Below are 13,558 nucleotides of genomic sequence, written 5' to 3'. Positions count from 1 at the left end.
CATCTTTCCCTGCCTTCCCACCTGCCAGGGGAAGGGAAAGGGCCTGCCAGGGGAAGGGATGGTGGCTGGCATGCTCTTTCTGGCTCCTTCTAAGAACTTGGGTTTTTAATATATAATTCAACCCAATAAAATAAATCAGCATGTGATAATTATGTGTCAGGCATGGTGACAAGGACCACATTCCTTGAAGTTATTTGGGACTCTCTTACCATCCCACTGTGTGGGTCATTCATGCACACATTCTGTATGTACCTATCCATTTTAGAAATCACTTCCATTTTATACATCTTTACCAACACCTGCCTAGCAACCATCCATCTTAGATGTCAGTAATCTCAACCAGGAGACTATCAAGGTATTTATTCTATATCTTCCCCAGTATTCCAGTTTAGGTCTAAAACACTTCAACCATTTCTTCTAGAGCTCTACAGATATTGATCTCACCTTCTTAGGATGTTTGATGCAATCAGTGACTCCCTAAGTACCCTAAGAAGAGCTCCTGAAACCTCTTGCTAACTCATTGTCACACAGCTCCTAGGAGGAGAAAGTCAACCCATGGCTTTTCAACATAAGTTTGACACAATTAAGGGCTGACTCCAGTCTTATAGGAGGCACTGGGGTGAGATGGTGACAGTCAGGGCCAGAGGTTCATTGATCACCTTCCCCTCAACTTTGTATTCAGCTGCTTGGTCAGTGAGCAAAGAGGCACGTCTCTCCTTCTAGTGTATATTCTGGTGTCATGAGGTTACTGTCAGCTTCTTGGATGGCATTACCCGGGACCCCAAAAAGTTCATTGCCCTAAAGCCCTCTTCTATCTCCTTTTTATGATTCATCTGTCTGCTTCCATTTCCTCCCTAGAGTCTCCCACCACTACCTTCGCATCCAAACGTGTTTAACATAATGATAAACTTTACAAGTTTATATATTGTCCAATAGACAAGGAACTGACAGAAGGAAGATGCTCTGAATCTAATAAACAACAACAACAAAAGGATGGTCTTAGACAGGTGTTCACTACAATTTATTCAGGGAACTATAATGTATCCCCTCCTGTGTGTTCTCCATTTCTTCTTCTTTTTTGTTTGTTAGTATATGTTGACATTGATACATTATAAAGGGCATGCATTTGCGGGTGTGTGAATATGGGCTGAAATAAGATGTTCATGGTGTGGAAATTAAAAATTGATTTGAGCCCCAGTTAAGACTTTTCCAAATATGCTTCTGGAATAAACATACGTACAATGGAATAACCTTTGGTCACCAGCAACTATGCTGTAAAAGTTTTAATGGCTCTTATTAATATTGGAGCACTCTAGCTGTATCTAACCTCACTTTTTTAGGTCTCCAGGCAAAATCCATATCATCATTTTTAGAACTATGCAACAGGAATTATCAATGTCATTTAAAAAAATGTCGAAGAGAAACCTGATTCCAAAAAAAAAAAATTGTGTTTAAACACAATTATAAGGAATCTACTTTAAATCAAAGAGGATGTAGTCATATTCCGTTAAACTTCCTTACTACTCTCTGGACAAAGTTACCACCCCTTGGCTTCTATTATGCTTGAGTTCCTGCTTATGACTCCTCTTTTATCTAGAACAGTTTTTTGTTCCTTCCTCCATTTGATTGATGAAGGAACAGAGGGGCAGGAAGGAATAACTTTTCATCATTCATAGTAGGTGATGGACTCAGAAATGAAACCTAGTTAGCTCTAAAGAGCATGGTTTTCCCATGGAACACAGGGTCCCATGTGTTCATCTCAGCCAAGAACGGTCTTCCACTTCGACATTTCCCTTTAAGCTTATTCCTACTCAAATTCCAAAAGTAAGCACCAGGTTACCTCTTCCAGGAAGCCTTACCTGGCTTCTCCAAGGTGCCCTCTTCTGCTCCTATATATCCTGTGCTCACTTCTAGCCTAACATGTATTGGGTTGTGCTGTCTATTTACTTGCTTATTGCCCCTTCCTTCTTTCCTTCCCTCTATCCCTCCTTCCTTCCTTCCTTGCCTCCCTCCCTCCCTCCCTCCTTCTTTCCTTCCTTCCTTCCATCCTTCCCTCTCTTCTTCCTTTCTTCCTTCCTTCTTTCCTTTCATTCTTTTCAAAACAACATAAATTTATTGTGCCAAATTCTGGAGGCTAGAAGTCTGAACTGTTATCTCAAAGGCTCTAGGCTAGGATTCTTCCTTGCTTCCTCTGAGCTTCTGGTGTATGCCTGCGTTCCTCGGCTTGTAAATGCATCACGCCAAGTGCTTCTTTTTTCTTCACATGGCTTCTCCCTGTGTTTCTCTGATAGATCTATATTCAAAGCTGCTCTAATACTCTACAAATGATAACTATATCCCTTTTAGCAAACATTTTTACTATTTATATTCTTCTTGACAATCACCTACTCATGAGAAGATTAAAATTATGGACTAGAAACTCAGAATTGGAAATTTCAACCATATATCTAGTTCAGCGTCTCAATTTGGGCCTTAGGAGAAAGATTCTCACATCTCAGTTTTTTCAAGAGCTTCACTTTGTTGTGTTTTACGTGTTCCCACTTTGCCAGTTTTCCTACACTAGTCTGTCTTCCATACTGTCATTAGTATGAGTATTCTAACATAGACTTACTTGGCCATGTGATTCTACTGCTTAAAAAATTCCAAGGCTCCTTAATTTTACATGAAACATTCCAACTGCTTAGCCTGACATGCAAAGTCCTTTTCTTACCTTCCCACTTTATCACATAGATATTTTTCATAACTGAATCACATGTGAACTATCCCAAATAACACCCCCCAAATAATGCTCCTCCTTGCCTTTGTGCACTTTTTCTTCCTCTGGGACCACCCCTGCCTCCTTATCTCTATGACAACCACTTCTCCTTCATTAAGACCCACTTGATATGACCTAGGTCTCCACTTGCTCCCAAAACTGAGAGTATCTTTCCTTCTTATATTGTCACTGTGCTCACTTTTAGTAACAACCTCAGTGTATCATGCTTTGCTTGTCTTTCTCCTTGAACGTAAGCTTCTCTAGGAGGAATAGATGCTTATTCATCTTTGTGTCTATGGAGAATAACACAGGGTCTGCTATCTCAAGTCGCCAAAAGTCATTTGTTGAATAAAATGGCCACTCTGGAGAATGTTATTACCACTTCATCAACATTATAAACTAACAATTATTCAATGTCTACTGTGTGTCAGATACTAAATTAACTAATAGTTATAATGTTATAATTCTATCTTTAAGGAGTTCATAATCTGAAGCAGGCAAAAGCAAGGTCATACTTGTCTGCTTATACGCCTATCATGTATTAGATTATTTATTTATTTTAACATCTTTATTGGAGTATAATTGCTTTACTATGGTGTGTTAGTTTTCTGCTGTATGACAAAGTTAATCAGCTATACATATATATTAGGTTTTTAATCTGGTACTAAAGATAATTTTTATCAGATTCTCAGATTAGAAAGTAGAATTTCAGTGAAGTAAAATGCTCTAAAAGTAAAACATAATAATAAAAATAATAGTAATGATATTCATAATGAAATGGGATTCAAACCCAGGAGTATAGAACTTTAAAGTGTATGTTCCTCCCACTAGATCATGTTGCCTCCGAAGACATGTCTGGTCAAATAGATGGATGAGTTGATGAATAGAGAATTGGATGGTTGGGCAAAGGGAAAGGTGAGTGATTTGATAGACAATATAGATACATGTTTTGTGAATTCAAAAGAGTGAAGACAATGAGCACTTATAGGGTTGAGGTAATAAGAAAGAGTGTTTCAGAGAAAGAAGTTTATTGAAGAAGGTAGAACTGAATTAGGCAAAAAAAAGTACTATGCTTATGTAGCTGTAGAGATATAAGCAGAGCCATGTGTCTGAATTTTACCATGCTTGAAGTGTAGACCCATAGGCCAGTAGGGCTGATGAGAATCTTGGCACATATTCACCCAACCAACCTCCTCATTTTGAAAGATGGAGAAACTAAAACCCTAGAACTTGGAAGAGAATGGTAATAAAGAGAGAAGCCACATGGAGAAGGCTTGTATTAGAAGGACAAAGAATTTGGACTTATTCTTGTAAAGAGGGACCCCATAAAGGGCTCTAAACACATTGTGACTGGGCTGATTTATACAAAGTGATATTTAAAGAAAATTAGCCAGGCTACCCAGTGCTCATGTCAGATCTAAAAAGACAAATATACCAGCTCCCACAAACATCAATGGAAAAACCCATGAGGTGTTGGAGTACCACTATGGAACAAGAGTCCATTCTTATATTTCTGTTAATAGAGCATGTCAATTTCTTGCTTTATCATTTGACTTTGAAAGAAGGAGCTCTTTTACATGTTGATTCCCATCCAATCCTCATCAGTTAACATTGACTACAGACTTCTGCAGCTTCCTATGCAGCCTTTAGTGTCTGCTAACCAGATCATCCTTACCAACTAGCTCCTCTTCTATCTTCACTGTCTGATCCATCCTCTGGTTGCTTAGGCCAAAACTCTAGGAGTCATTCTTACTTTGTTCATTTCCTCTACCAGATATACATACTACACATCCAAGTCATCAGCAGCTCTCTGGTCTCTACAAAGTAAATCCTGCATCTCTACACCTCTTTCCAGCTCAGCCACCACACCGTCATCCATCCATCACCATCTCTCACCTGGACCATTGTAACACATCTGAACTGACTTCCCAGATTCTAGTCTTAACTCTCTTTTCCCTCACACCCCTCCATTCTATACACAGAAGTCAAAATAAGCTTTTTAAGGGTAAATCTGATGTCATTAATTAAAATGTTTTGATGACACCCCAATGCACTTAGAATAAAATCCAAATTCTTTCTCTAAGGTACTACATGACCTTATTTCATTCTACACTTGCCCTCATTCACTAAACTCCAGCTACTGTTGACGTGCTTTGTGTTCCCCTAACGTGCCGAGTCCACGCCTGCCTTAGAGTCTTTACAGCTGCTTTTCTCTCCATGTGGAATGTTCCTCTTACAGATATTTGCCAGAAATCCCCTCCTTATTCATAGGCCAAATGTGACCCATGCAGTGATGCCTCATGTGTCCATGTACCCTTACCTCAATACCTCCTCCTAAAAATGTTTTCCAGACTGTCAGTCATGATTGATTAGTACATCATGGAATCAGTATCAGAATTCAGTATCTGTTATTACTAAGTGCAGCCTCTCCGTAATTCCAATTATAAGCATTTCACTCTGACTGCAATCTTCTCCTTTTTGGGTTCCCTTCATCTAATCCCTGGATTCCCACAATTCTTTTTTTTTTTAATTGAACTATCATTGGTTTACAATGTTGTGTTAGTTTTAAGTGTACAGCAAAGTGATATATATATATATATATATATATATATATATATATATATATATATATATATATATATTCTTTTTCAGATTTTTTTTCCCTTATAGATTATTACAAGATATTAAGTATAATTCCCTGTGCTATAAGTAGGTACTTGTTGTTTATCTATTTTATATAAAGTAGTGTGTGTATGTTAATCCCAATCTCCTAATTTATCCCTCCTCCCCTTCCCCTTTGGTAACCATAAAGATGTTTTCTCTGTCTGTGAGTCTATATTTGTTTCACAGATTTCATTTATATAAGTTTTTTTAGATTCCACATATAAGTGACATCGTATGATATTTGTCTTTCTCCATCTGACTTATTTCACTTAGTATGATAATCTCTAGGTCCATCCACTTTGCTGCAAATGGCATTATTTCATTCTTTTTATGGCTAATAGTCCACTGTATATATGTACCATATACTCTTTATCCATTAATTTATCAATGGACATTTAGGTTGCTTCCATGTCTTGGCTATTGGAAACAGTGTTGCAATGAACATTGGGGTGCATGTATCTTTTTGAATTATACTTTTCTCCGGATACATGCTCAGGAGTGGGATTGCTTGATTATGTGGTAACAAAAAAAATGGGCAGAAGATCTAAATAGACATTTCTCCAAATAAGAATACAGACAGCCAACAGGAACATGGAAAAATGTTCAACAATGCTAATAATTAGAGGAATGCAAATCAAAACTGCAATGAGGTATCACATCACACTGGTCAGAATGGTCATCATTAAAAAGTGTACAAATAGTAAATGTTGGAGATGGTATGGAGAGAAGGGAACCCTCTTACACAGTTGGTGGGAATGTAAATTGGTGTGGCCACTATGGAGAAAAGTATGGAGGTTCCTTAATAAAACTAAAAATAGAGTTACCATATATCCCACAAACCTTAGTATAAGGATTAATCTCACCAAATACTCTGTGTTCCTCAACCCCTTCATGTTCTCTCTTCTCTCTTTACCCAACTCAAATTGCTGGTGCATCACCATGACCCTCTTCTTTTATAAACTCTCAATTCCCTTGGCCCACTCATACTTTATTGAATGAAGATATTTGCTTGGCAAAACCATAGCTGCTAAAATCCAACCTTTACTGTACCTCTGCAAGGTTTAGCTGGCACAAAAAAAAATATAAACACTGCAAATTGCTTATAAGCCACTTTAAATTATTCATGATCAACTTCAAGTGGGGCTTTCTTGTGTCCTCTCAACCTCATTGTATTTCCTAAGTCCATTCACTGACTTAGATAAGTACTTAATGGCTTCTCTTCTTTCCTCAGATCTCCAACTTATCTTCTCCTTCCCCCATCTCAGCTAATGACCTTGACTCCTGCTTCCCTAAGAAAACTGAAGCAATCAGAGCAAAACCCCCAGAAACTTCTGTCACCATATTTACTATCAGATCAATTTCTGAGCCTGTATGATTTGCCTTCCTTTCTATTGACTTATATGAACTGTTCATGATTATCTAACATCATCATAGGCACTACTTATTCTTCTCACATATTTGAAGACATCACTCAAGCAATACTCCCTTTCTTTACAATTTTTCTTCCTCTCTATGTCATCATTCTCATTAGCATTTTTTTTCCAGTTTCAATGGAAAAAAAGGAAACTTCTTCAACTTTCTTAATGTTAGCCATGGCCATATTTCTCTGCTCTCTTCTGGCTTATGATGCAACTCCTGAGGCATCATGTTATACTTCCTGAATCCTATTGCTCTTTTCCATTTGCTTTTAAACTCTTTCCAGTAAGATTTTACCCCAGGGTCTCCATCAAAACTTCTATTGCCAAATCATCAATGACTTTCATGTTGCTAAATCCAATTTTCCACTCATGAACTCAAATTTATTCTCACCAGCCTTGTACCCAATCACTCTCTTCTCTTTTATAAAACTTTTCAATTGCCTTTGAGAACATTATTCTCTCCTAATTATCTTCCCACTTCACTGGCCCCTCCTTTTCCCTCATTTCTGAGTCCACCTTTTCTCCTTGTCCTCTTAATGTTGCAGTCCCACGGCTCAGCCTGTGGACTTCTCTATCAACACTCACTGCCTTGACAATCTCATTCAGTGTTATGGCTCCAAATACCATCTTTGTGGTTTCTTAGGGCTACTGTAGCACATTGCTCTGGATGCTAGAAGTTTGAAATCAAAGTCTCAGCAGGTCCATATTTCTGCCAAATGCTCTAGGGTAAAATCTTTCCTTGTCTCCTCCTAGTTTCTGGTAGCTCTTGGCAATCCTTGGTGTTCCTTGGCTTGCAGCTGTATCATTCCAATCTCTGCCTCTACTGTCATGTTACACGGTCTTCATCCCTCTGTGTGTCTCTATGTGTCTCTGAGTCTCTGTATCCTTATCTCCCTCTTCTTATAAGGACACCAGTGATTGGATTTAGGGTACACTCTAATCCAGCATGACTTCATCTTAACTAATTATATCTGTTAAGACTCTATTTCCAAATAAGTTCACATTCTGAGGTTCTGGGTAGACATCAGTTTTGGGGAGATGCAGCTGAACCCGGTATACTATCTAAATGCAGACCAATATCCAAATTTATATCTCCAGCCTGGTCTTCTGCCCTCAACTCCAGACTCCTCTATTTAATTATCTCTCTTCTTGGTTGGCTAATAGGCACCTCAAACTTAATATGCCCAGGACTGAATTCATGACCTCTTCCAAACCCATTCTTTCTATGACTCTTCCCAACTTAAACACCAACAATCCTATACATATAGGTGCTCAGCCAAACAATCTTGGATTCCTCTCTGGTGTCTTTTTCTCATACCTTATTTCCAATAGGGCATGACATAGTTTGGTCCCCCACCCTTAAAAATATATCCTGAGTCTCACCACTTCTTTGACTCTCCACAAATTCCACTATTACCAATCAACTCAACCAGTCAACCAACATTTCTAGCCCAGACTGTTTCAATAGCCTCCTAACTACTTTTCTTCTATTCTAACCCCTTGTAGTCTATTCTCCCCAGAGCATCTCAAGCAATCCTGTTAATGCATAAAGAAGACCAACCACTCCTCTGCTCAAAGTCTGCCAGTGGGTCTCCATCTTTCCCAGTGTAGAAGGCAACATCTTTGGTTTTCTTTATTGAAATATAGTTAATTTACAATGTTGCATTAATTTCAGGTATACAGTAAAGTGATCCACATACATATAAGTATATAAAATTGGTTCTTTTTAAGATTCTTTTCCACTATATATTACAAGGTATTGAACATTGAATGTAGTTCCCTGTGCTACACAGTAGGTCTTTGTTGTTTATCAATTTTATATAGAGTAGTGTATGTATGTTAATCCTTAACTCATAATTTATCCCTCCCTGACCTTTCCTTTTTTTTTTTAGTAACCATAAGTTTGTTTTCTATGTCTGTGAGTCTATTTCTGTTTTAATAAGAGTAAATAAGTCCATTTGTATCTTTTTTTATACATATAAGTGATATTATATGGTGTTTGTATTTCTCTGTCTGGCTTACTTCATTTAGTATGATAATCTCTAGGTCCATCCATGCTGCTGCAAATGGCATTGTTTCATTCTTTATTGTGGCTGAGTAATATTCCATTGTATATATGTACCACATCTTCTTTATCCATTCATCTGTCAATGGACACTTAGGTTGCTTCCATGCCTGGGCTATTGTAAACAGTGCTGCTATGAACATTGGGGTGCATGTATCTTTTCAAAATTAGAAGTTTTTTCTTTTCCAGATATATGTCCAGGTAGAAGGCAGTATCCTTGTTGCAATTATAAGGTCCTAAGGTCTTCATTACCTCTCTCTCCTCACCATCTACTATCTTCTCCCTCATCTCTGGGGCCCAGCCACAATGCTTTCCTTACCAGTTCCCAGAGAACAAGCACATCTCTGTTTCAGACTTTGCATTTCCTGTTCTCTTTCTGGAATGATCTTCTCTGGGTACTCACAAGGCTCCTCCACCTCATCCCTGACTCCTTCATGTCTTTGCTCAAATATCACTGGTTTCAAGAGTTCTTCTCTGATGACCATGTTAAAAACTGCAGGATCCCCACCTCACTCATACTATCTCTGATTCCTTTACCCTCCTCTTTTTTTTTTTTTCCAAATAGAGCTTATCATCTTGTAACATTTTGCTTCTTGTTACATTTATGACTTACTGCCTATCTCCCTCCATTAGAATGTATAAGGGCAGAGATTTAATAAAATAGAAGAATCTAGAACAGAAAACATAAGTATGAGCCACCATATGTAGGGAAAATACTGTTTCAGACCTACAAACCCATGCTGAGTCACTATGTAAAAACATTTCTTACTGTACATTTTGGCCAGACATTGTCAAAAGGGCCTGGCCTTTCAAATAGCTATCTCTATAGTATTTATCACCAATCTACTCATTTATTAATTTGCACATTTTTCAATTTGTTCAGTGATTTTCATCCCCCATTTAAATTGAAAGCTCCATGGTAACAGAACTTTACCTGTATTTCTCCCTGGGAGATTCTCAGTGTCAAGAAAAATGCTTAGCATATAATTGGGTGGAAGGGGTTCAATAAATATTTATTGAATTTTTTAATAGAATGAATGAATGAATAGGTATTTTCAGTGATATATGAAATATATTCCCTTTATCTCATCCATGCTTAAACATATATAATGCAAGCAATTATTTAAGGGTTGATAACAATAATTTTAATAATTATCATTGTTATAGCTATAAATGTTAGCTATTGTTACTGTTATAATCAGTATTATTAAAATATCATTTATTGCCCATTTTTTTCTAGGAATTGTCTTAAATGCTTTTCTCATACTTCATCTTTAGACCTCAAAAAATGTCATACACATTATTATTTTATGTTAATTGCACACATGAGGACAATTTAGTTTGTCTAACTTGGATGGACATTTAAATCTCAGCCATTTCACGCAGACCTTTCCTATAATCTGACTGTGATCTGCATTTCCCATAACCTCACAAGCATGGAAGGGTAGCATCCACACTCTGCATCTCTTCCTTACACCCACCATATGAAGATAAAGCATCTAATAAAACCCATTTAGATGAAGGCATATGACTGTATGCTAATCCCGCTTAGTTAGACTTCACAGAGAAAACATAAAAATAACAATTTGTGGCCATTCTGAAGCCAAACTCAGTTGTCCAGAGATTGTTCTCATATCACCACATGCACAACTGGATGCTAAATTTCATGAGATGTCTCCAAAAAAACCCAAAAAACAAAGCAAAACAGAAACTTCATATTTTTAAGCTTCTTTGAAAAAAAGAAAGTTTACACCTAAAAGAATTGCACACTCCATGGAAGATAAAGTCCATTATCATGGCAAAGTTAAACATTATGGTTATTCTCCCAAGTTTCTATCTTTGGCAAGGTGAGGACAGATTAGAACTGAAAAGAATCAGTTACCCTAAAGAAAATATTCTCAGCTCTTTGAGAATTTCTCATGAGTCAGCAGCTGCAATGTGCTGGGCACTCTCAGATCCACTCAGCTCTGATGGTTTTCTGGGGTTCAATTCATTTCTTATTCAAAAACAACCTTGAAAACTCTCAGAGGAAGTCATAAACAGGTACAAAATCTTCCAGCCTATTTGGTGATGTGTTGTGGTTTACTTCATACAGCCTTATTCTAAGAACCTTCATAAGCAACAATTATCTCTTCTATTTTAGCCTTTCTGTTTTCGTTTGCACAAAATATTTCACAATCTCTTACCTTTAACTGAAAAGTCATTTGCATAGAAAAAGAGTCCCATTACTGGGAATAAATGCAGACCAACTATCCCTCATCCATGGCATTCTGTCCAGACCCACTGGTTCCCTATTACCTGCATCATGTAATGTCAGCCTTTTTTCAACAAAAGAAAAATATATAAAATTCTGAAATTAAGAGTTTAATTTTGTATTTGTCAGTTGATATGTATGAATGAAACCAAACAAGTTCCTCTGGTTCAGGCTTGTCCTCTGAATTTAGTCTTTACAGCATGTGTAAAACACACAGACCACAAAACTCCATAGGAGACACTGGCCAATGCTTTACGTGTTTGGAGATTTCATCGCGCTACTAAAGATCTGTTTTCCTTTCTTCTGAGACCCAATTAGAGTTTACTTCCATTTAAAAACTCTCTCCTCTTATTTGTGTACGATTTATAGGGTTTGAAGGCAGTAGTCATTAGAGCTCAACATCGTAATTAGTCTTTAAAGTATTCGGGATGAGGCGGCTTTGTAAATTTTGTTTCCTTTTTATGATCCAATTGCTTTTGAATATAGAAGCTTTTGATCATGGCACTTACAATTTTACAATATTTGGAACTAAGGTTAGTTGTACGTGTTTTGAACATTTTTTTAAAGTTTTTGCGGACCACAGATCCTGACGATATAAAGTGATGCCAATTTACAGAAATACTGGGTCATGATTTGTGATATGTTACCTAGTTGGCGACAGCGTTACTAAGGGCCACTACTTCCCTGTATCAAGCAGCTCCTGCTCATTTCTTTACATCTCCTGGGGCCTAGTGAAGAGCTCGCCAGAGCAAACCCTCCATCGACACATGGCGGATGAAGATCCAAGCCCCTTGATGGGCCAGGAATGGTGATATTGACACTGACCCAGAGAAGAAAGACTCAGCCTTCCTCCCAAGACATGCACAGCCATTGGTGCAACACAGAACAATAAAGCCATTACAATACAGGGAAGAGAAATGCTGTGAAAGGATATGCATATGACATAAAACTGAAAAAATCACAGGAGGTTCACCTGGGGTGTTAAACCCTGAATTGGAGTCCTGAAGAACATATAAAAGTTAGGTACGTGGATGAGAGGAAAAAAGTGGGGTTTTCTAGAGGAAATAGTATGTCGAAGGGAGGGAGATGGAACAGAGGATGCACTGCATGTCTGGGGTTGGGTGGAAGGTAGGTGTTCCTGTGGAGAATAAATAGAAAGCAATACTTGATACAAATTTGGGATGTGAAACATAATCGTGTTTTTTAAGGAAACCATCACTTCTGTCAAGCTATGATGTTTTCCAACACATCATTTTGCTTTTTCCAAATGTTATTTATGAAGTTAATTCCAACAAGGACCTACTGTATAGCATCAGGAAGTATACTCAATATTTTGTAATAACCTATATGGGAAAGGAATCTGAAAAAAAAAAAATATATATATATATGAATGAATCACTTTGCTGTATACCTGAAACTAACACACATTGTAAATCAGCTATACTTCAATTTAAAAAATAACAGTTCATTTCAAAGGTGCTGTTCTGGATGACTACTCAAATACATTTTCTAAGGCTGTCATTCCAGGCAGTAGAGTGGGTGATGATTTGACCCACAGCATAAATGCTTCCCTACAAGGAGCGGAGCCATATTGCTTTCAATAATCAGGTCTGAAAGTTACACTCAGCTTCTAACACCTTGTGCATCACTTAACAGAAGTGGTGAGGAAGCAACACTCACAAAAAAAGGTTGAGCATAGCATAATGTTGCTGTTATGGTTCTGGTTGTTGTTGTTTTTAAGTTTTAAAGAAATGAAAGGTACAGCATGCTCAGAGGCTACCCACACTCCTGAGCCTTTGTGTTTTCCTAATGTCTGTCAGTCCTGTGCAGGCTGCCAAGTGTGAGGATTGCCAAGCAGTTAGTGCTGGCTTCAGGCACTTCCATAAATTAAAATATAAATGTTGGTCAATTAGAGATGATTTCTTAAGCATTTTATAAAATCATTAACTAAGAGTGTAACTAGCTCATGAATAACTTCAGGCACTTTTCACAACGCAAATTCATCAAGACATAACCATAGAACCCTGTTTAATGGCACAGAAACAAACAGGTGGAGGTTTTTCTTGAGAGGAGGGGTTCCTCCAAGTCCGGCTGGTAGAGTCCCACCTGTTCCTAAGTGAGGGGCCTGTCTGGGATGTTGTCCCCTTCTGATCCCTTATTCTGAGTCCAACATTAGCCTTAGAAATGGAAATGTTGATTTTCATCTGAAAGATACACTCAGAGAAGAGGTTGGAAGTGAGGTTTATCCTATCCAGTGCCTATCCAGTGCCAAGCCTTGCACAAGTTCTTATGTATTTATTCACCACATTTCACTGTATGAAGGAGTAGGGTGGTATTTAGGGATGTCCCAGGAGGCACGTTCATGGAGTCTGTTTCTGGGCCCTCCCCAAGACTTGCTCCAA

The 13,558-nt window shown here is 37.9% G+C and overlaps 1 protein-coding gene across 3 annotated transcripts in view; it reads right to left on the bottom strand.

Annotated features, from left to right (window-relative positions):
* The window catches only part of CNTNAP5 (contactin associated protein family member 5), an 866,498-nt gene that overhangs the window by 48,767 nt on the left and 804,173 nt on the right, over positions 1 to 13,558 (bottom strand). The gene's annotated exons all lie outside the window — the stretch shown is intronic.

This window comes from Delphinus delphis, chromosome 7 (assembly GCF_949987515.2).
Source record: "Delphinus delphis chromosome 7, mDelDel1.2, whole genome shotgun sequence".
Classification (NCBI taxonomy): domain Eukaryota; kingdom Metazoa; phylum Chordata; class Mammalia; order Artiodactyla; family Delphinidae; genus Delphinus; species Delphinus delphis.
This window is presented reverse-complemented; position numbering and strand designations above follow the sequence as displayed.